The 23,695-nt window shown below is 37.2% G+C and overlaps 1 long non-coding RNA gene across 6 annotated transcripts in view; it reads right to left on the bottom strand.

The window, feature by feature from the left end:
- The window catches only part of LOC138434356 (uncharacterized), a 31,893-nt gene extending 9,716 nt beyond the window's left edge, over positions 1-22,177 (bottom strand). Inside the window, exons 1-3 of one of the 6 annotated variants that reach the window (XR_011254756.1) lie at positions 21,869-22,108; positions 7,039-7,142; positions 5,331-5,394 (exon numbers count right to left, since the gene is read on the bottom strand). This is a non-coding gene — a long non-coding RNA (uncharacterized lncRNA). Of the gene's footprint in view, positions 1-5,330; positions 5,395-7,038; positions 7,143-14,444; positions 14,864-21,868 lie in introns of those variants that run through there. The other 5 variants (XR_011254758.1, XR_011254760.1, XR_011254755.1 and 2 more) reach the window with 5 other exon arrangements.
- Between the last annotated feature and the right edge of the window lie 1,518 nt (positions 22,178-23,695).

The raw sequence follows: 23,695 nt of genomic DNA, 5'->3' as shown, positions 1-23,695 counted from the left end.
CCCTCCTTCTCCTGCCCCCAATCCCTCCCAGCATCAAAGTCTTTTCCAATGAGTCAACTCTTCGCATAAGCTGGCCAAAGTATTGGAGTTTCAGCTTTAGCATCATTCCTTCCAAAGAAATCCAAGGGTTGATCTCCTTCAGAATGGACAGGTTGGATCTCCTTGCAGTCCAAGGGACTCTCAAGAGTCTTCTCCAACACCACAGTTCAAAAGCATCAATTCTTTGGCACTCAGCCTTCTTCACAGTCCAACTCTCACATCCATACATGACTACTGGAAAAACCATAGCCTTGACTAGGTGGAACTTTGTTGGCAAAGTAATGTCTCTGCTTTTTAATATGCTGTCTAGGTTGGTCATAACTTTTCTTCCAAGGAGTAAGCGTCTTTTAATTTCATGGCTGCAGTCACCATCTGCAGTGATTTTGGAGCCCCCCAAAATAAAGTCTGACACTGTTTCCACTGTTTCTCCATCTATTTCCCATGGAGTAATGGGACCGGATGCCATGATCTTCGTTTTCTGAATGTTGAGCTTTAAGCCAACTTTTTCATTCTCCTCTTTCACTTTCATCAAGAGGCTTTTTAGTTCCTCTTCACTTTCTGCCATAAGGGTGGTGTCATCTGCATATCTGTTATTGATATTTCTCCCGGCAATCTTGACTCCAGCTTGTGTTTCTTCCAGTCCAGTATTTCTCATGATGTACTCTGCATATAAGTTAAATAAGCAGGGTGATCCACCCTTAGGTATTTACATTTATCTCTGGGTAATAGAGTCACAGGGATTTTTATTTTCTGGTACATGCATATGTATACTTTCTAATCTGGAAATATCCCTAGAACAAACAACTAACCATTAGGTAGTGGGAGACTACCGAACCCATTAAAAAGAGAATCTGTCATATATGTTATGCTTTTATGAGTGTGAGAGGTGCCTAAGGTATGGTGGTCATATTAATTTATAATTATAGATTGGGGGCAGGAGAAGAAGGGGACGACCGAGGATGAGATGGCTGGATGGCATCACTGACTTGATGGACGCGAGTCTGAGTGAACTCTGGGAGTTGGTGATGGACAGGGAGGCCTGGCGTGCTGTGATTCATGGGGTCGCAAAGAATAGGACACGACTGAGCAACTGAACTGAACTGATACTCTGAAGGATCTGCATAAAAGATGTCAATTGTTTCACTTTATGCTCAATACCCTGAAAATTCAAGAATCTTTGATACTTTTGATAATCTTTTTTATAAATTTGACATTGTCCTTCTTTACCCAGCTGCTTCTATGACATACTAGCATGTGTATGGTACTTAATAGCCTTTCTTTTTAAAGCATTTTGCCTCTACTTTCAGTCTTAAAACAGCTAGAGCTGATTGATAGTGAACTCATAAAGTAGGTGCTATATCCTGAGTGATGAGAATAGCCTACAGGAAAAGTACTGTCAAAAATTTTTAAACTTGTTCCTGGCATTTGAGAGAGTTGTTTGTCACCTTGACTGAATGAGATTTGTCATTTCCCTGGAGTGAGATTTCTTATAATGACTGAATTTCTCTTAGTTATTTATAAAATCAATTAAATGAATAAATGCATTAATTATAAACCTTGGTGTTATAATTTTATCTACTCAAGTGCTATTTATCACCTGTATCCTCATTACCAGGCAAGCAGCCTGAGGAAAACTAAGCTTGCCAATAAGTTAAGATGAAATCTACAGTTGATGTGTGTCTTATAGGTTCTTTAAGAGGGGTTAGTTTTCTACTAGATATCCAAGGTGGGGAGTAACCAGGCAGTATGGAAGGAAAATGCATTCTATTGGGCTGGCCAAAAATTCATTCAGATTTTCCCCAAAGATGTTATGGGAAAAATGAATGAATTTTTGGCCAACCCAATATTTTCCACAAGAAATTATCCTGTAAACAGTCAAGAGTCAGTGGTTGCATAAAGCTAAAGTGACCAGAATTGTGTTAAGAGACAGGAAGGATGTAACTGGGTAATCAGAGCAAATTTAATCATTTCTATGGCTTGGTATTCTGAATATGGTTAATTTGGCATTTAAAAATAGTTTTCCCCATATAGCACAGGCAACTCTACTCAATATTCTGTAATGACCTATAGGGAAAAGAATCTTAAAGTGGATATAGGTATATGTATAACTGATTTATTTTGTGTATCTCTGGAACTAATACAACATTATAAATAAACTATATTCCAATAATATTTTTTAAAAATAATTTTTTAGTTTTCTAATAAAATTCCATTTGAAAAATATACCAACCAAAAACACATATGCTATTTGTACAACTGAAGAGGATCAATGAACCCTCAATGTTACTTTAGGTTCATCCATAAATTATTTGCATGATTTGAACAAGCTTGTGTAGACTTCTGTGAGCCTTTGATTTCAGTCCTGTGAAATGCCAAATTTGGTCTATATGGTTCCCAAAATACTTTGGGGTTTACATTCTATCATTTAATGATAATGATAAAAAGTCTGTGCATGCTGAGATGCTTGTAATTACACACTCAATCTGTTTGAAAAGAGCAAAGAGACTGGAAGTATTTAAACAGTGGGAGGCAAAGAAGGAAAGAGTGAGGAGTAAAATGAGTGTTATGAAATTTCTGCCTTCACTTTTCATTCATATTGGTATATAAACAACTGGGCATAAATAGAAAATATCTTAGTGTAGACTTCAGAAGTGGTGATTAAACTATATTTAATATTTAAATATATTAAAATATAGACAGTAGCATAATATAAGGTACAATGTAATATAGCTATAGCAGTATTAATCTGAGAACAGAGAGGAACAAAAAGTTTCTTTCTTTTGGGTACTGAAAAAATATATTTAAGAATATCATTTATATGCAAGAATTGCTGAATGGCAATTGGGCTGTTTGGTGGATCAAAAACGACTCCTAATTCTTTGACATTCCTCCTAAAACTGTGATACTCAGATTGGGATTTGACCCTATAGTTTTATAACTGAGGTCATACCTGGTCTCAAGACTTAATGAAGCCTGGGTTCTTGATGTCTCACTGCAGAAAGAATTCAGTGAGAGACAAAGTAATAGGTAAGAAGTGGACTTACTTAGAATCACACTCCACAGACAGAGTGTAGGCCATCTCAGAATGAGAGCAGCACCAGGGTATGGGGTTGTCAGTTTTTATACAGGCGGGTAATTTTATAGGCTAATGAGTGGGAGGAGTTTTCTAGATATTTGGGGGAAGAGGTGGGGAGTTCCAGGAATTGGGCCATGGCCCACTTTTTGACCTTGATGGTCCACCTTGGAACTGTAATGGCATGGCACCTGTTCTTGTTCTTGTCATTCAGTCACTAAGTTGTGTACAGCTCTTTGCAATCCCAAGGACCAAGCTCCTCTGTCTTCCATTATCTCCTGGAGCTTGCTCAAATTCAAGTCCATTGAGTCAGTGATGCCATCCCACCATTTCATCTTCTGCCATCCACCTCTCCTTTTGACCTCAATCTTTCCCAGAATCAGGGTCTTTTCCAGTGAGTCAGCTCTTCACATCAGATGGTCAAAGTATTAGAGCATCAGCATCAACAGCAATCTTTTCAATGAATAATCAGGGTTGATTTCCTTTAGGATTGAAACTGGTTTGATCTCCTTATAGTCCAAGGGACTCACAAGTCTTCTCTAGCACCACAATTTGAAAGCATCAATTCTTCAGGGCTCAGCCTTCTTTATGGTCCAACTCTCACATCTGTACATGACTACTGGAAAAACAATAGCTTTGACGATATGAACCTTTAGGGGAAAAGTGATGTCTCTGCTTTTTAATATTCTGTCTAGGTTTGTCATAGCTTTTCTCCCAATGAGCAAGGGTCTTTAATTTCACAGCTGCAGTCACTGTCCACAGTGATTTTTGGAGCCCAAGAAAATAAAATCTGCCACTATTTCCACTTTCTCCCCTTCCATTTGCTATGAAGTGATGGGACTGGATGCCATGATCTTAGTTTTCTGAATGTTGAGTTTCACTCTCACATTTACTAAGAGGCTCTTTAGCTCCTCTTTAATTTCTGCCATTAGAATGTATCATCTTCATATCCGAGGTTATAGATAGTTCTCCTGGAAATCTTGATTCCAGCTTGTGGTTCATCCAACCTAGCATTTCGCATGATGTACTCTGCCTATAAGTTAAATAAGCAGGGTGACAATATATAGACTTGTACTCCTTTCCCAATTTGAACCAGTCAGTTGTTCCAAGTCCAGTTTTAACTGTTGCTTCTTGACTCACATACACTTTTCTCTGGAGACAGGGAAGATGTTCTGGAACTCCCATCTCTTTAAGAATTTTCCACAATTTATTGTGATCCACACAGTCAAAGGCTTTAGCATAGTCAATGAAGCAGATGTTTTTCTGGACTCCTTTGTTCATATGTCCATAGCACCACTGTTCACAATAGCCAGAACATGGAAACAACCTAAATACCAGTCAACAGATGGAATGATAAAGAAGATGTGGTACATATATATACATGGAATACTACTCAGCCAGAAAAAAGAATGAAGCAACGCCATCCGCAGCAACATGGATGCAACTAGAGATTATCACACTAAGTGAAGTCACTCAGAAGACAAACACCATATGATATCACTTACGTGTGGAATCTTAAAATACAGCACAAATGAACCTGCCTGTAAGACAGAAACTGACTCATAGACACAGAGAAGAGAAGTTGGTTTCCAAGGGGAAGAGGGGAGGAAGAGGCACGGGCTGGGAGTTCGGGGTTGGTAAATGCAAACTATTACATTTAGAATGGATAAACAAGGTCCTACGGTATAGAACAGGGAACTATATTCAAAATCATGTGACAAACCATAAACATTAAAGTCACTCAGTTGTGTCTGACTTTTTGTGACCCCATAGACTATACAGTCTATGGAATTCTCTAGGCCAGAATACTGGAGTGGGTAGCCTTTCCCTTCTCCAGGGGATCTTCCCAATCAAGGTCTCCCGCATTACAGGCAGATTCTTTACCAGCTGAGCCACAAGGGAATCCCAAGAATACTGGAATGGGGAGCCTATTCCTTCTCCAGCGGATCTTCCCAACCCAGGAATCGAACTGGTGTCTCCTGCATTGCAGGTGGATTCTTTACCAGCTGAGCTACCAGGGAAGCCCCGTGATAAACCATAATGGAAAAGGATATTTAAAAAAACACAATTTATACAAGTATATAACCAAGTCACTTTGCTGTACAGCAGAGATTGGCACAGCACTGTAAATCAACTACACTTCAATTAAGAAATATTTTTACAAAAGAGAGAGAAGCTGCCACAAGTACAGTGAGCTGACAGCCTCCAACAGCAGTACCTTCAGGTTATACTCCAGGGTTCAAATTAAGGCCAAGCTGTCTTCAAGCAGCTCCCTGGAGAGACTAAACACAGCAGGTTAGCAGAGCATGCAATTTCTTCCCAATTCGAAACTATGGACAATTTTGCACCAGCATTCCCCATTGGGCTGACTGAGACTTTCTCAGAGCTGCAGCGTGGTGTGAGGCTCTGCCTCCCGGATCTTGCTTCCCCTTTCACTTTCACATGTGTCAGACTTTCACTGTAGGTTGTAGACTTTCTTTGACCACTTTTGGTTCCTCTGCTTTTCCTCTTACACATGTGCGATCTCCACTATAGCTCTTGCATTTCTAACTCCATGTTGGTGTTTGTTTCCAGGACAACACAGATAGAAGAAAATTAGTGTGTGTGCACTTAGCACAGCACAGCACAGCACGGTATTTATTTAAGAAGAAAGCCCAGCCCAGAAGACTTGCAATCTGATTTTTCCCATACGCTGCTACAGGAAATGGACTACCGTTACCCACCATGCTCTGCTTTCCTTATTCCTTGTCCCATCAAGGCTTGCAGTGAAATGAATTTTGAGCTATCAAAAATATCTGTGTCTCTTTTGCTGTCTTGCATACAGGGTCGTCATTGCCATCTTTCTAGATTCCATATATATGTGTTAGTGTACTGTATTGGTGTTTTTCTTTCTGGCTAATATGAGGTAATTTGATGAATAAATTGACAAGTGAATAAACAATACAATTATTATTTTACCAGCAAAAAAAAAAAAGATGTATTTTTATTATACATCAATAGAGTCTTTTTATTATAGCCTTCCATGGTTTGACATAAAGTATATTAATAGTATAAAAAGAATAAAAATACTATTAGCTCTTTAACTTACTTGTAGTTAACCAAATAGTCTCATTTTGTAGATCACAACTTAAGATATTGGCTTGGCAGCACCAATTAGATCATTCTTGTTTACTTTTTTGGCTTTAAGAAATCTGTGAGTGGTTTCTGATTTATTTAGAGTTAACATTTTCCATTTTCAATCTGTTGCTACTTTATAAAACACTGAAACTGAACAATTCAGATAGGAACAATTCACAGGATCTCTGAAGACTGTATAAGCAAATTATAAAAGAACACAGAAATATAAAGAAAAGAATTGTTTTTAAAAACCTGATGAATTTTGGAAATGCAAATATAATTTCAACATTTTAATTTTTATATTAAGGCATATTGACTTAGTAAAACATAAAGGACCTCTCTAATTACACTTAGTTTAGCTGTTAAAACACCAAACTTTTTTCGTTAAACATCAAATTTGTTAAAATATCAAGAGATTTATAGGTGCTCCTCTATCTCAATCAAATCACTGGAGTTTATAGTAGACAGTTTGTATTTCTCTAGACTGTAGCCTTTCTCCAATTACAGATACTTAGCCTGACAGTTAAGTATTCAAATTGGAGACATTTTATGAAAAACATGTGGTTTGTACTGGTGTGACTATGATTATTTACATTTCAATTTTTACCGTGTATTAATCTGCATACTGACTATTTTGCTCTGTGGTTAGCATCAAATGTTTGGCACTGGGATATTTATATAAAATAGACTACTGTGGTGATACATTTCTGAGTTCACTGTTTATTTTTTGTGTCCACAAAACCCACAGAACTACTAGGTGTCACATGACAGCTGCATTGCAACAAATTTTTGCTCAAAGCCACACTTACTTTTGCCCCAGTTTAGTAGATTCTTATTGTATGTAATCCAAGGCTTGTCCTTAGAAGAAAAGTGCCTGGCTGCATATCACAGGCACTTTCCTGCGATTTTTTTCCTGAAATTGTAAATGTTCAAATTAATTCCAGTATAATAAAGACAAAAAATAGCAACTGACTTGTTACCTTGCATAGTAATTTTAATTAAACTTATCTTGCCAACATTTTCTTCATTGCACATAGCCTTAAAAAAACAGATGTCAGAAATCTTTGGGATATATTTTATAGATAAAGTAAGAATATAAACAAATTTCTGGTACAGGAGTTAATTCTGCATTAAAGGGGCTCAAGCTATTTAGTAGTAAAGTAGAAAATGTAAGAAATCACTTGATAAGACTAAGAAAATAAAGCATTTTAGTAGCTGAAAATATATTAGGGATACACTGGTATCCCATTAGCCCTTGTTTCTATTAGACATATTCTAGAGGAGGAGACAGACAATAAGTAAATATATATATATATGACTTAATGTCAAATAGTGGAAGGAGCTAATATTAATAAACCATGTACTCAGACAGCAACTATTCTAAGTAACTTTAAAAAAAAAAAAAAAAGCTGGTCCTTGAAGAAATGGCTGATTTCAGATCTTGGGCAGTAATAATAAAACTTAAGAGTATCTTCTTATACCAGAAAGTAAGAGAATTATTAAAGATTACACAATATCATATCAAAAGGACTCAGAGGCCAACTTGAAGAACCTCTTTATCAGTCTAGATTCAACTAAGGGAAGAGCCGCACAATTAATATGGGAATAAAAGGGTTTGTTTTAAGAATCTGAATTTACAGGAGTGTGTGGAAAAGCTAAGAAAGCAGCCAGAGGATCACATCTCTAATTCTTCAGCATGAAGCTGAAATCAGTTTGAAAAGAAAGAATTCTATAAGAGTTTAAGAAGCTGTCATTCCACCTACAGTGACTCTCAAGAGTGAGCTCATGGGCAGATCTGTGAAGCCAATGAATCTGGCCACAGCCAACTCCTGCAAATAATGGCTTCTGCTTCCACTTTCAACTTTCAAATTTTGCGTGCATTCCTGTCACTGACAAACTCTGACCTAAAACCACACAAGAAAGGGGAATCTGGAAAATGTGGTTTCCAGACTTAGAGAATGTGGCAGGACTTCCAAGCAAATGGTGGCTCCCACTGCCCTAATACAGACAATTTGAATGCAGTATAACTACGATTGACTAAAATACATCAAATAAGATTAAATCCATGAGTTAATAATGATCCTAAGATTGATTGCAAAAAAACCCCTCAATTATTTCCTTTCCTTATGACATGACTGTAGTTCTTCTCATCAGAAGGGAGAGTATTTTTCTCCATCCCTTGCAGCTGGACTGGCCCTCCAACTCTATTTGACCAACAGAATGCAACAGAAAGGACAGTGTGCCAGGTCTTAGGCCTCAAGAAATAAGCATGCTTCTGCCTGCTCTCTTACACAGCTGAGCTTTCTCCTTTTTGCCACCTTCCTACCATGTTGTGAAAAGGCCCAGGCTAGCCTGCTGGTCGATGAGAGATTACATGTAAAAGAATTAAGTCAGCCAGCTGCCTGCTGACCAACAAAGCTCAGCCTGGAGAAGTTGAACTGCCCAGATTACTTTTCAAGCCTATTTTTTAAACAGTTTTGTTGAAATATAACAGATATACAATAAACTGCACATATTCAACCTGTGCAACTTGGTAAGTTGTGACATATGTGTACATACATAAAACCATCACTGTGAACTATTTGACAGATATATCCATCATCCTCATTTAATTTTATTTATGATCAGAGAATATACATTGTATGACTTTAATCTTTTTGAACTGAAACTTGTTTTATGGCTCAAAATACGGTCTTTCTTGGTAGATGTACCATGTGCATTTGAAATGAATGTCTTCTGTTACTGTTGAATGGAGTAGCCTATAAACGTCCATCAGGTCAAAGTGGTGGTACTCTCCTAGTCTTCTCTGTCATGCATTAATAGACTTTTCAATAAAGAAAAAGATAGTAAAAATATTAGGCTTTGCAGGCCATAGAGTTTTTGGCACAATTATGCAACTCTTAAGGTGGAAATTAATTTATTTGAGATCTTTATTTTTTTCTTTTTTTGGCTCTTAGTGCTATAACTTTCCCTCTAAGTAATGCTTTAGTGATGTTTCAGAGTTTGATGTGTTGGTTTTTATTTTTGTTCTATAAAAAAATATAGGCACTGACTACTATTAACTTTTCCCCTAAATACTACTATTTTGGTACAGTGTGTAAACAGCCATAGACACCTTCTGTTGTGATGCAAAAGAAGCCCACAATACATACAAGTGAAAGAATGTTAACATAATAAAATATTATTTACAAAATCAGGTGGGACAGACAGAGGATGGATGTCGCTCCCAGGCCATAGATCACTGAACTCTAAGGACAATTACTGATTTTACATCTACATGTTACATTAATTATTAAGACAATGGTATTAAACTCTCTAAATATACTTGTAAACTTGCCAAGTTCTGCTTATAGCTATAAATTTTGTTTCGTGTATTTTAAAACTTTCTTATTTGGTGAATAAACATTTAGGAATGTTTTGTCCTTTTGATAAATTGCCAATTTTACCATTGTGAAATGACGTTCTTTACCCTGCTGAAATGCTATGCTCTGAAATCTATTTTGTATGATATTAATGCATGCATGCTAAGTTGCTTCAGTTGGGTCCGACTCTTTGCAACTCCATAGAATACATCCGCCAGACTTCTCTGTCCATAGGATTCTCCAGGCAGGAATACTGGAGTGGTTTGCCATTTCATCCTCCAGGGGAGCTTCCTGACCCAGGGATTGAACCAGGGTCTCTTACGTCTCCTTCACTGGCAGGTGGGTCCTTTACCATTAGCACCACCTGGGAAGCCATTCTTTCTTTGATTATTAATAGCATGGTGTATCTTTCCATTCTTATACTTTTAGCTATTTCTATCTTTATGTTTGAAGTGTGTTTTTTTGTAGGTAGCATACAGTTGGGTCTTGATTTTTTAACCCAATTTGACAATTTTATCCTTTTAGTTGGGGTGTTTAGACAATCTGCATTTAATGTAGATAGTATGGGTAGATTTAAATATTTTATTTTTCTACTTTATTTGTTTGTTTTTTCTCCCTTTTCCTTCCTTCCTTTGATTTAATTAAATATTTTATAAAATATTATTTCCATTATTTCCTTATTAGCTGTAACTGACTGCTTTGTCATTATTGTGGTTGCTTTAAGTTTTATTGTATATACCTTTATCATCCTTGCCTCGCATGCAAGCTCAGTCGTGTCCGAATCTTTGTAACCCCATGGACTGTAGTCTTCCAAACTCCCCTGTCCATGGAATTTTCCAGGCAATACTAGAGTGGATTTCCATTTCCTACTCCATTGCTTTATCATATGCATCTTCAAGTATATAAAGAGAACTTTACAATAGTACATACTTCCGTCTTCTCTCCTGACCTTTGCATTATTGTGGTCATCATATTTTTTGTTATATAGCTTGTCTGTTATAAACTCAACCCTGTACTGTTACTATTTTTGTTTAAATAATCAATTATCTCCTAAAAGATTTAGATAATAAAGAAATACTCATTTACCCATGAATTTACCATTTCCAGAATTATTCATTCCTTAGTGTTGGTCATATGTACATCATTTTCCCTCTAACTGAAGGATTTCCCTGAATATCTCTTACAGTGTGGGTATACTGGAGATCTTTCAGCTTTTGTTCGTCTAAAGATGTCTTTATTTTGCCTTCATCTTTGAGATATTTTTCACTGTATATAGATTGGACACTTTTTTCTTTTTAGCACTTCAATGTTCTTGCTTCACTATCTTCTTACTTGCACTGTTTCTGACAAGAAATCTGCTGTCACATGTATATACTGTGTATTTTGCATTTTTTCATCTAGTTGTTTTTAAGATTACCTTGGTTTTGAGCAATTTGATTATGATGTACCTTGGTGTATTTTTACTCATGATTCTTGTGCTTAATATTTGGAGATGTAGCTTTATAGTTTTCATTTAATCTGGAAAGTTTTAGCTGGTTTTCTTCAAATAATTTTTCTATCTCTTCCTTTCTCTCCTCTCTTTAGGGACTACAAATATGTGTAGATTAGTCTGCTTCAGTTGTGTTGCAGCTCACAGCTCTGTTCATTACAAAAAATTCCCTCTTTTCTGTGTGATTTATTTTGAATAGTTCTATTGTGGTATCTTCAGGTTTATTAATCCCTAAACTTTTCTTTTAGAGTCTCTAACCTGCCATTAACTACATTCAACATTTTCATTTCACACATTGCCATTTTACAGATTTAGTTTGGATCTTTTTAATGTTTCATTTCTCTCCTTAATTTGCTGAATGTATGAAATAAAGTTATAATAAATGTTTTAATGTTTTTGTTTACTGACAGGTGTGTCCATTCTGGATGGGTTTTGATTAAGTAGCTTATAGCCTCATAACAGTAAGTCTTACTCTCTTGCTTCTTTCCATACTTAATAATACTTTATTGGCTACCAGAAAATCTAAACTTTATCTTGTCGGGTATTGGGTATTTTCTACATTCCAAAAGGATTCTTGAACTTTGTTCTGGGTTACAGTTTTGTGACCTGAAAATAGTTTGACCTTTGAAACTCTTGAATTTAAGATTCTTAAGTAAGATCAGTTCAGTGCTTAGTCCATTCCCAGGTAATCTCTAATTCTGAGACAAGACCCTTCCATGGACTGTTCCTAACACTTTATAAATTATGGGTTTTCTAGTCTAGTTAGTGGGAACAAACACTATCTGTGGCCCTGTCTGAGTGCTAGGCACTGCTGCCTCTAATCTTTCCTGTTAATTCTCCTCCAACCTCAGGTAATTTCCTCACATGCATATACTGATCAGTACTCAGCTGATACTTGAGGATATACCTCTATTTATCCCCACAGTTCTACCAATGAACAGTTCTCTCTTCTCTGGTACTATCTCCTCTGAACTCTAGTTTCTCTGCACTCACTAAAATCTTGCCTGTATCTCCTCGATTTAGGGAGTATACTGGGATCTGCCTCAGCTTTCCCTTCCTTTGCTGTGGCCTCTAAATCCCTCCATGTTCGTACAGTGGGACATCCATGAGCTTACCTTGCTTGTTTCATGTCTCTCAGAGATAACTGTTCTTTGTTGTCTCATGTCCAATGTCTCACAAATTGTTGTCTCATTTATTTTATATTTTTAAATATTATTTTAGCCAGGATGATAATCTGGACCTTGTTTCTCCATCTTGGCAAGATTCATAAGTGCTTTATTGTTTTAAGCTATTGAGTTTGTAGGGGTGGGGAATGGGAGAGTTTTTTCAACAAACTGATATAAATCCCACAGAGAAGCCCAGTGAATTACAGTCCATCCGGTTGCAAAAAGTCAGACACAACTGAGCAACTTTCACAACTGGTAACTGCTACAAGATGCTGAGAAACTCATTATTTTGAAACTTCTTCTTTTTTTTTTCAAAGAGAACCAATCAAGCATTTATCCCACCTTTCCCGTATGAACTCTACTGCTGGGTAACCAAAAAAATTGATCTGGTTAAGTTTTTCTTTATAACAGTACTCTAGTTACTAAGATAGAACAACAGAATTGAAGTTTATCATTTTAAAACTTCTAGTGCATTAATGGATCAAGTCAATACCAATCAATTTCTGCCTGTGTCACTAAAGTAGATAATATAATTTCTGTTGGAAGAACACCACAACCCCTATGAAGCAGTTTCACCAAGAAAACCACATATGATCCAACCATCACTTCACAGGAAATACCAAAGAAAAGTAGCAATGAAACTCATTAGCAAAATCCAGAATGGGAAATGATACAGGACAAATGATCAATTTTTTTTTCCAATAAGTAGACTACCGAGGGAAAAGGTGGGGAGAGAGAAAAGGAACTTATCAACAAATCAGTTATATAGCTTATTTAAACATTGATTCAAACAAAGAAAACCTGATATTAATGAGTAACTTGGTCCTTTAAGCACTGACTGAATATTTGCTACATTAGATAATTATTATATTTTCCCAGTTCTTTGCTAAATGATTGACATACATCAGTGTATCAGTTTAAGGCATCAACATGATGGTTTGATTTATATATATTGTAAATGATGACCACAATAGGTTCATCTAACAACCATCTACACATACAGATGCAATAAAAGGAAAAGACAGAAAAAAAAAATTCTCCTTATGGAACTCTAACAATTTATTCTTACAATGACTTTTTATATATCATTCAACAGTATTAAATATGGCCATCACATCGTTCATTACATTGCTAGTATTTATAACCGGAAGTTTGAACTTTTGACCACCTTCTTCCAATTTACCCTCCCCGAATTTACCCTCCCCCACACTCTGTGACCACAAATCAGATCTCTTTTTCTATGAGTGGTTTTCTCCCTCTCTCTCTTTTTAGATTCCACACATACGTGAGGTCACACAGTATTTGCCTTTCTCTATATGGCTTATTTCATCTAGCATAATGACTTCACATTCCATCCATGTTGTTGTAAAAGCTATGATTTCCTTTTTTTATGACTGAATAAATATTCCATTGTGTGTGTGTGTGTATGTGTATATCAAGACTTATCTTTTTTCCAGTTATGATAATGGTATTATGGTTGCTTAATGAAAAAAAACTCCATATAAAATATTCATGGATGAAAAAATATTTCTGGAAACTACTTCAAAATAATATAGGAGGGGAAAGTTAGTGAGGAACAAGGTAAAACAAGCTTGCCCATGAATTAGGTAGCTTTTGAAGCAGTTCAGTTTACTTTCCTATGTCTGGAATTTTAAAAAAAATTAACATAAAAAAGAGGATAACATAAGGAATAGTGACTGTATGACAATGAGTGCTGTTTTATTTGGGGGATTAAGAAAGGTTTCTTTTTTAAGAGAAAGCTTTTGTTCAGGAGACTTTTGAGAAGAGGCTTGATGGAAACAAAGCTGCAAAAGGAGAATTAAAGTAAAGCGTCTGCCTACAATTCAGGAGACCCGGGTTCGATTCCTGGATCGGGAAGATCCCCTGGAGAAGGAAATGGCAATCCATTCCAGCACTCTTGCCTGGAAAATACCATGGACGGAGGAGCCTGATAGGCTACAGTCCACAGGGTCGCAAAAAGTCGGACACGACTGAGCGACTTCACTTTCACTTTCATAGGATTTTTCCGTTAGAAAGCCACTGATGACATTTATGACGGGTGAAGTGTAGGGGATGAAGTTTGAGTGCAGAGAGTTGAAAATGAGCAAGAGGAGACAGCATTATTCTTTCCAGTAGCTCACTGAGAAGGTCAGAGGACAGACAGAGACAGGGGAGGACGCATCTCTACCCAGAATTACCTTCTATTAGATCCCTTCCTGGGGCCACTTTTTCTGATCCTGTTTACTTTCGGCTTCAGGTACTTGTCTCCCACCTAGCTGTCGGTTCCAGCCCTGCATAATTCCTTTCTGGAGCTGCCTTTAAGCCCCATATCACATACCAGTTACCACAAAGGGGTGATTGCTGGAACTCGTGTGCTGATGGAGGCTTTTATTTCTTCAGCTTTTCCACAAACTGTTTTTTCAGTTGCTTCCTCCTTTTGTCTGCTCTCTCCTATCCTGACTTCTGCCTTCATTATTCGCTTTCTATTTTCAACCTTGTCTTGTTTTTTAGACTAGATTTTTAGCATTGTCTTCTTACCCATAATCTTTTTACCTGTTTATTAAGAATTAGGTCCTTTCTGTACACTGTTTGGGGCTGCATATCTCAACCCAGCCCCTGGAGATATGGGGTTTCCTGATGATATACCAGAGGAAACCACAGATTCAGTTGTTAATCTACAGTTCTGGATCACCTCCATGGCCATTTCATGCCCAAATTAAAGTCCTCCATGGAGAGCCAACCTGGCACTGAAGGTAGAACATTGCTCAGAATCCCTGGGCTCATTAACCATTAACAGGGACGAGGGCAGAACTGCTGGCTCTGTGTCAGAAGCCCAACCCCCTTCACTCTGAGAGCCCTCTGGGCTCTGTGCTGTGTTCTCCTGGAAGTTCAGTCCTGCTGCTCTCTAACTTCTGTGTGATAACATGGAAAGTGTGCACAAAAAACTTTTGCTGAATGATGATGTATTATGATGGTTATCATGACGAAAGAGCTTGGGCTCTGGTTTCCACTGCAATCTGAATTAGCTGCTGCTCGTGACTGGAAGACAACCCCGGTTATCCAGATGTAGACACCAGACACATATTTTCTCAAAAATATGACTATCACTTCAAGGAAGTTAACTGACTGTATTTGTTGCCAATGATAACTTTCAAGCAAGGGAGAGCACCTCACACATGAGGCTTGTTTTAGTACTTTCCCTACTTAACTTTTCTCCACAATTATCCAAACTGAAGCCCAGAAAACTGCTTTCAATTAAGTGACTCATCCCATATGCTACTCAGTATTTGAGACAATTCACTTGTGTAATTTTTCGTGTGTGCGTGTGATAAAAGAGCTATTTCCTATAAAATCGGATTTCAATGCCAACAACTATACTTTTAAAATGTAATTTAGCAATTTTATTATCTTACCAGTAAGGGGCAGCAAACAACAATGTTTGTTTGAAATACTAAGCTAATTTGGAACTTGTTCTCCTATTTTTTGTTTTATGAATACATCTCTGATCCCTTTTCCACTCTTTCTAGTAATATGAAGCTGCAGAGACGGATGATTAAAAGGTCACCCAGAAAATAGTAAATTGTAACATTTAAAATATAATTCTAAGAAAAGATAAAATCTGCCAGCCCTTTGTGTTGACACATGGTGAAATCTCTTATAATTTCCAAATTACATCCTAGGAACTGCCACACACCAAGTATCCATAAAACTTACTCATAGTCTATTAATGAGAAGGAAAAGGTGAAAGTAGCATTTTGCCTTAATTTTGTCTCACAAAATACTGTTTCTCATCTGAGCTTTAGTCATCTAATTAAAAAATTATTTCACTTTAATAATTATTGATTACTTTGGTCACCAGACAAGAAGAACTGACTCACTGGAAAAGACCCTGATGCTGGGAAAGATTGACGGTGGGAGGAGAAGGGGACAACAGAGTATGAGATGGTTGGATGGCATCATCAACTCAATGGACATGAGTTTGAGTAAGCTCCAGGAGTTGGTAACGGACAGGGAAGAAGCCTGGTGTGCTGCGGTCCATGGGGTCACAAAGAGTCAGATACAACTGAGCGACTGAACTAAAATGATTAAGCATGCACCATAAGCTAGCAACCATTCTAGGCAGTGGAGACAAATGATAAGCAAAACTGATATAATACCTGTCTTCCTGCTGCTGTTTTTTTTTGAGTTGGGGAAAGTTATCCAAACTAAGATAGGGGCTAAAGGTAGACAACATAAAGAGAAACGTTGGACACCGAATGTGAACAAAGACTAAGATGCTAGTGAAGGATGGACAAATGCCAAGTCCCACAGGTGCAGAGATTTATTCAAAACCTTCATTTGAATTTTTCACTCTCTTTCAGTGAATCTTTCACTTTCTTTTTTAAAAAATTTTTATTGGTGTATAGTTGACTTACAATGTCGTGTCAATGTTGGTTTCAGGTGTACAACGAAGAGAAGCAGTTACACATGTACATATATCCACTCTTTTTAAGATTCTTTCCCCATATAGGTCATTGAGTCTTTCACCCTCTTTCAGAAACTTCACTTAAATCTTTCTAATCACAAATGCTGGTGTGAAAACCCATGTTAACTTTATTTTTCTTGTATTTCGATGAGCACACTATCTTAAGAACCCATTCTTCTGAAGAATAAAGCTTAATTTCCAGTAAACTCTATTGCTCCAGGGATTTCTGAATATTTCGTGCTTTACTAAAATTCAGAATCTGCCCTTCACATCCCTCTTTCTTCCTGTTTGGGAAAGTACATCTACTTCTCTTGCTCAGTCTGTGTCAATGCCACGTTGTAATCTTTGAAATGTAACTCACATTATAAGGTACTCTGACACCCTCTTTCCATCATGGCATCAATATTAAGATGTGATTGCAGCCAAGATCTGATCTTCTGTAGTGTCTTCCTGTACCCCTAGGGCCCCTGCAGGGCGGATGCTTCTCTCTCTCACTTCTACATCTAGGGTCTTTCAAAAGAACTCTCATGCTACCAGTGGCTCTAGGATGCTCCCTGGGCCTGTGTCAGTCCCATTTCTGCCCCCATACACCTATATGTAAGAGATTGCCACTGTACTTTTCTAGAGTAGCTAATTCTGTGGGAACTCAGCTGCTCAGGGTCATACTGGAAAGTAGATGCAAAAACTTTTCACTCTCAGAGTCCCCTCAATACATTTTGGATTTTCTACCCCATAATTTGCAGTTTAATCACTGGGGACTAAATCAGACAAATATTCTCTTCTAATGCTATATGTCACATTTGCATCACCTGAAGGCCAATATTTAACATTTATTCCAGAGAAATTTCCTTGAATGAGGGAGGGTCAACTAGCAAAAGAAAATGCAGGGGAAAAAATAACATCAAGAAATATTTCATATATGGACCTCTAGGTTGAACTACACTGTGATTTAAGAATCAAACCCAAATCAACATTTAATTTCTACCTTAAGCATATTTCTCTGTTTTTTAATACTAAACTCAAAAGAGGTCTCCATTTCTCAGTCATCTAACAAGTAATAGTTCCAAGTCACATGGCATCTAGGCAGCAGAAATAGAAATACTTTGTAAGATTTCATGAGCATTCTTGGTTCAAGTTCAGGAATATACATCTGTACTGGAATATGGGGGCGGGGGGGGGCGGGGTTGCTTTTTCCAGAATTCCAATGTTACCTGTAAGTTTTAAGTCAGCCTGCAGAGGGCAGCAAATACGCTTGCAGGAGAAGTTGATTAGCAACAAAGCACGAGGGCTAGTTCACGTTGTTTGAAGTCAACACCAAACGATTTCATTTATGTAAGGGAGTTTTTGTGGCTTTTTTGTTTAAGTAAAAATTAGTGCTTCATTGCTTGTTAGTAAAAAAAGAAGCAGTCAAATCTGTTTAGCACTTATTCCTCTGGTACTTCTAGATCTTTCTTGCAGACAACCAGGACTTACTGTACCTTGGCTCTCCCTGTAGAACATCACAGATGCCAGGCACCCAGAATTATACCCCCTCCAACAAAAATAATTTTCTTGTATCTCTGCTTGTGCCTTCTTCTATGGGTAGCGATAATTTATCTAGAATGCACAATATCTTTAACAGACATATATTATTAAAACCTAAGTATCTAAAATAAAGCCATTAATAAAAAGAATAATTTGTATTGCAGGGCTCCAAAATCACTACGGACAGTGACTGCAGCCATAAAATTAAAAGATGTTTGCTCCTTGGAAGGAAAGCTACAACAAACCTAGACAGGGTATTAAAAAGCAGAGATATCACATTGCTGACAAAGGTCTGTATAGTCAAAGCTGTGGTTTTTTTCAGTAGTCATGCAGAGATGTGAGAGTTGGACCATAAGGAAGTCTGAGCACTAAATAACTGATGCTTTTGAACTGTGGTGCTGGAGAAGACTATTGACAGTCCCTTGAACAGCAAGATCAAATCAGTCACTGAAATCAACACTGAATAATCACTGGAAGGACTGAGGCTGAAGCTGAAGCTCCAATGCTTTGGCCACCTGATGCAAAGACCCAACTCATTGGAAAAGACCTTTATGCTGAGAGAGATAGAAGGCAAAAGGAGAAGCGGGTGGCAGAGGATGAGATGGCTAGATAGCATCACTGACTCAATGGACATGAATCTGAGAAAACTCTGGGAGATGGTGAGGGACAGGGGAGCTTGGCATGCTGCTGTCCATGAGGTTGCAAACAGTTGGACACAAACTTAGCAACTGAACAACAATTTTTAAAGTAAGGTTTACTTGGCTAAGGACCGTGGAATGAAGCAAGATTCCTCAATATCTAAATCAATAATCAAATAAATAACAACAACAACAAAAGAGGGGAGGATAAAACTTAACAGCAGCAATAAGACAAAGAATCACAATCTAATGCCATAAAGAAATGGGGTCAAAGAAAGACAAAGAAAATGCTGCCATGTTGTATTACACCTCTTAACCTTCCCTTCATCTCCCAGAAGAATTACCATGAAAAATGAGTTTACAGTATTTTGCAAGTTCTCATTAATGTCATTTAATTTAGAAATACATACACAGAGGAGTTAAGTAGGCATCCCTGAGAAAAATAAAGGAGAGACGCATAAAAATAAAACCTTAGTCGAACATTCGTTAGTGGTAAGAAGAGTTGATAAGCTGAATATCTTGAACGGAACTGTACGATGTTGGAATGACAGCCAACCCAAGAATTCTCTCACAACAGAATCTCTGAAAAGAACTCAGATGCCAGGTCTACAGCAAGGGTAACACTCATCCACAGCAGGGCTCCACCCCTGCCATCCACACACACACAGCCTGCACCTCTGCCATCTCTGCATGCCTTTAAGCTTGAAAGAAAGACCAATTGGGTACAGGAAAGACGGGAAGTGATTCAAGGAAAATCTACACTATGTTCATCTGGGTAGTGGTATCTGATGATAAATGTGGCCAAGATAAATCACATGGCAATTACAGAACTATGATAGAGCAAAAAAGAAGAGAAAAAATGGAACAGAGGGCTGGAGGGGAAAATAGAAGAAAGGGAGGAAAAAAGGAAGAGAGACATAGTTCATCAAAAGCAAAAGTCTGGAAGTAAGCATACTGAAAACTACAGAGTGCCCAATGCTTTATGCTATGCAATAACATAATATCAAGAAATAATCCAATAAAAGAACAGCCAAAATTCAGATGAAATTAAAAGGTTAAAAAGAGATTCAGAGATAAAACAATCTGAACACTGATGTACAATTGTAGATGTTACCAATAAATCATAATACCAGAAACACAATGTACTAAGTATCAGACTGGCCCTAAATGCTGAGCAAAACTATCTTTAAAAATCTTAAATGTATGCAAGTATTAACCAAGAAAGCTAACACTAAGGCTAAAAATGAGTTAAAGGCAGGAACTCCAAAAGGTAAGTAAAGCACTGAGATTGCTTTTTGGCTTAATGGCATTGCTGAGCTCAGATGATCTGAGGCATTAATTTTTAAGGTTTCAGGGATAAGAGACAAAGCTCACACTCCACTCAAATTAGGGATTATATTAGGAGTCTCCCTTTTAAATGACACTAGACCCCCGAAGTGTTATACTCTCAGTTTAAAAATGAACTAGAACTATACACTGATACCAATCTGGAACTTGGGGGAAAAAAAAGAAAATTGCCCATCTTGAAACATGAACATCTTAATTCTGACTGGAGGTGAAAAAAGGACTTCTCCTGAAAATTCATAACCACAGTCTGACTTCCATTTAATATTGTATTCTGAACACAGATCACATGGTATTATGAAATACACACACACACACACAAACTCCTCCAGTCAACAGGTAGTTTAGTTTAAATTGATATAGCACTGTAATGCCCACAGATGTCTCATGGAAACAAACGCTAATCCTTCCATGGAGGAATCCACCTGCGTCCCAAGCTTCAAACAATTTTCACAGATCAAGTTCAAATAAAAATGAGTGCCTGAGGTAAAAAGAAAAAATGTCAGTGAAGACATATGGAAACAAGGCACCATAAATATTAAGGTTCAAGAATCTTCAGATACAGGAATTGTCAGAAAAAATAAAAATCAATTTGTTTAAAACGTCCAAAATATAAAAGGCATGAAAGTCATGCGTAAAGAATACATATTTAAAAACCCAAGACTTCTAGAAATGAAAAATTAATAGAAATTTAAAATTCCATGGATGGTTTACAGCAAATTGTCTGTAACTGAAGTCCAGAGATACAAAGAAGTAGAAAAATATGAGAGACACGAAGGACAGAATAAGATGGCCTAATAGATATCTTACTGGAATTCCACAAGGAAGAGAATGAAGAGGAGACGGGGAGTGAGCATGAGGTAGGGACTATATTTCAAGATACTGACTGAGAACTTTTCACAATTGGTGAAAGAAAACAAGTATTAGAAGCAGGAACTCCAATGAACCGCAAAGAGGTCAACTTAAATCCGAATTTAAGATCCACTACAGTTAAATTGTAGATTCCTTAAAGAAAAAAGGGCTTCCCTGGTAGCTCTGATGGTAGAGAATCCACCTGCAATGCGGAAGACCTGGGTTCGATCCCTGGGTTGGAAAGGTCCCCTGGAGAAGGGAATGGCTTCCCACTCCAGCACTCTTGCCTGGGGAATCCCATGGACAAAGGAGCCTGGCTGGCTACAGTCCTCGGGGTGGAAAGGAGTCGGACACGACTGAGCGACTTTCGTTTAAAGAAAAAAGAAAAGATGATGGAAAAACATCTTTAAAGTTATACGGCAGTTGTTTTTTTTTTCATAGGAGGAAATTTATCCAAATCTTATTCTCTACCTTATCTCTAAGAAATAGTTTGTCTTATTCTTTCCATAAATACTTGGAAAAGTATATAGAGAAATCCAGGCTTTTTGTTGGTCAGTTGGAACGGTTCTACTTTATTTGAACGGTTCGATTTTATTTCAGTTGACACCCGCAAGATCTTTTAAGACCAGTGTCAAGATGTCATATGAGCATCTGTATCTTTAAACAGGCAAACGTGGTATTCCGATTGCGCTGTCCCCACAAAGTTAAATTCAGCTGATTCAGGCTGACAAAGTACGAGACAAAGTCTGCTCTAAAGACTCATCAAGGAGATCCACCGCTGTGGCAAAAAAATCATTACCAGCAAGCTGAGTAGTCTGAAGTAAACTCGCCAATCTTTTACAGTCAAGTTAGCTCTGCACGAACCCAGTAGCTGACACGGAGCTCAGACGTCTTGGTACTCACGAACTCGCGGGCTCCTGTGACTGCGCATGCTCCAAACTCCAAGCCCTCGAACTTCCGGAATGAGACCGAGGCCTCCGGCTAACACAAGGGGGCAGGAGTGGCTGTGGGCTTGTCTCCAGTGCTGGCTGCAGGTTTCGATTAACACTGCGGCAAGCGAGGCTCCGAGACTCTCGAAAGTTCCACCGTATAAATCGCAGCTGAGTATACTAAATTGATGGTGTAATCTAAAGAAGAAGGATGGAGAATGCGGAAGAGAGGGAGGAACGAAGAACCAAGTGTAATTAAACAACTCACATCTCTCCAGGAAGTAGTTACCTAAGTACAAAGATTTGAGAATAGGTGCAGATGTTTGTTTGTTTTTTCCTTATTATTTCCTTCTAATATAGTTTTAATAACTAGTGAATATATACCTTTCTGTATGGAATATGGGCAAACAGGTTTTATTTAATCAGCACTGTAACCTTTTCTTCCTGTCCTCATAAGTGCCAACGTTGTTTTCACTTCGTCTCTGTTAAGATTTATTTTGAGAGGGAAAAGGTGAAACAAGCTGTATCTCAAAAATCTAACACATACATACAACGTGATTACAGTCACAACTCTTCTTAGAAACTCAAAAATTAGAACTCATTGTAGGAATGAAGAAAATTCCTGTCCTTTTTCATTTGCTCTTGAATGTTGTTTAGTAACAACATATCAGTAACTACTTTTTACTGATTTCTTTTTTAATTTAAGAAAATAAAAGGAATTGTCTTTACACTAAACAGAATTTTACAAATGATAATGTGAATTCTTTGAGCTAACCGAAGGACCAGAAGTGAAGTTATTGTAGGTTATATTGTTAAAAGGAGACTCATTTTATAGCTCAGTCTTCTATAAGCACTGTGGGAAAACATTTGAACACTTAAAATCCATGTCTGCTTCATATTTTTACTCTTCCTTTGTAGTTTTTATTTTTATTTTTTTGTCATAAAACTTTATTCAAATTTGTTAAACATAAGTGATCAGCTGTATTACATTGACAGTGTCTTTAGTAACACTTTCATAAAAGATATGGGACAATTTTTGATAGAGTTAATACTAAATCTTGGTTCTAATCCAGCATTTCTTTGGGAATCTAAAGTGCTAGGGTGCAGATATGAACATTTGTTTTCATTTGATTTAATTAGGGATAAAGTTTAAACTCTTTAAAGCAATAGTTGTCAAATATCAATGTGCAAATAATTTAATAATTTTTTTTATAAAATACAGCTTAACTGTCCTTTTTTACTCCTCACTCCTAATTCTTTAAGTCTGCTGTTGCTGCTGCTAAGTCGCTTCCGTCGCTTTTAAATAGAATGCTATAGGATGTTCTGAAATGATAAAGTGAAAGTCAACACATTATTTGAACGATATGGTTTATTTCACATTTTACTATGTTTGGGGGCTAAGCAACATCAAATTCCAGAATATATGTCTTTTTATTACCCTTTTAGTAGCAACAAACTGAGCAGACTCATATTTCATAGACTTCAGAATTCATGTTTGAACATTTTCTAGAGTTTGGGCAGTTGCTACTAAAACTGTTAAATGTAAGTGGTTTTCTTTTTTTTTTAACTAAAGATAATAACCACTATATATTATTTTTCATCATGGGAAGATTTGAGAAAAACACATTTAAAGTTTTGGCTCAGATTTAACAGTATACATATACAATTCTAGTTCATTGATTATTACTCAGTGGAAA

This window comes from Ovis canadensis, chromosome 1, assembly GCF_042477335.2.
Source record: "Ovis canadensis isolate MfBH-ARS-UI-01 breed Bighorn chromosome 1, ARS-UI_OviCan_v2, whole genome shotgun sequence".
Classification (NCBI taxonomy): Eukaryota; Metazoa; Chordata; class Mammalia; order Artiodactyla; family Bovidae; genus Ovis; species Ovis canadensis.
Note: the sequence above shows the minus strand (reverse complement) of the source record. Positions and strands in the feature narration are given on the sequence as shown.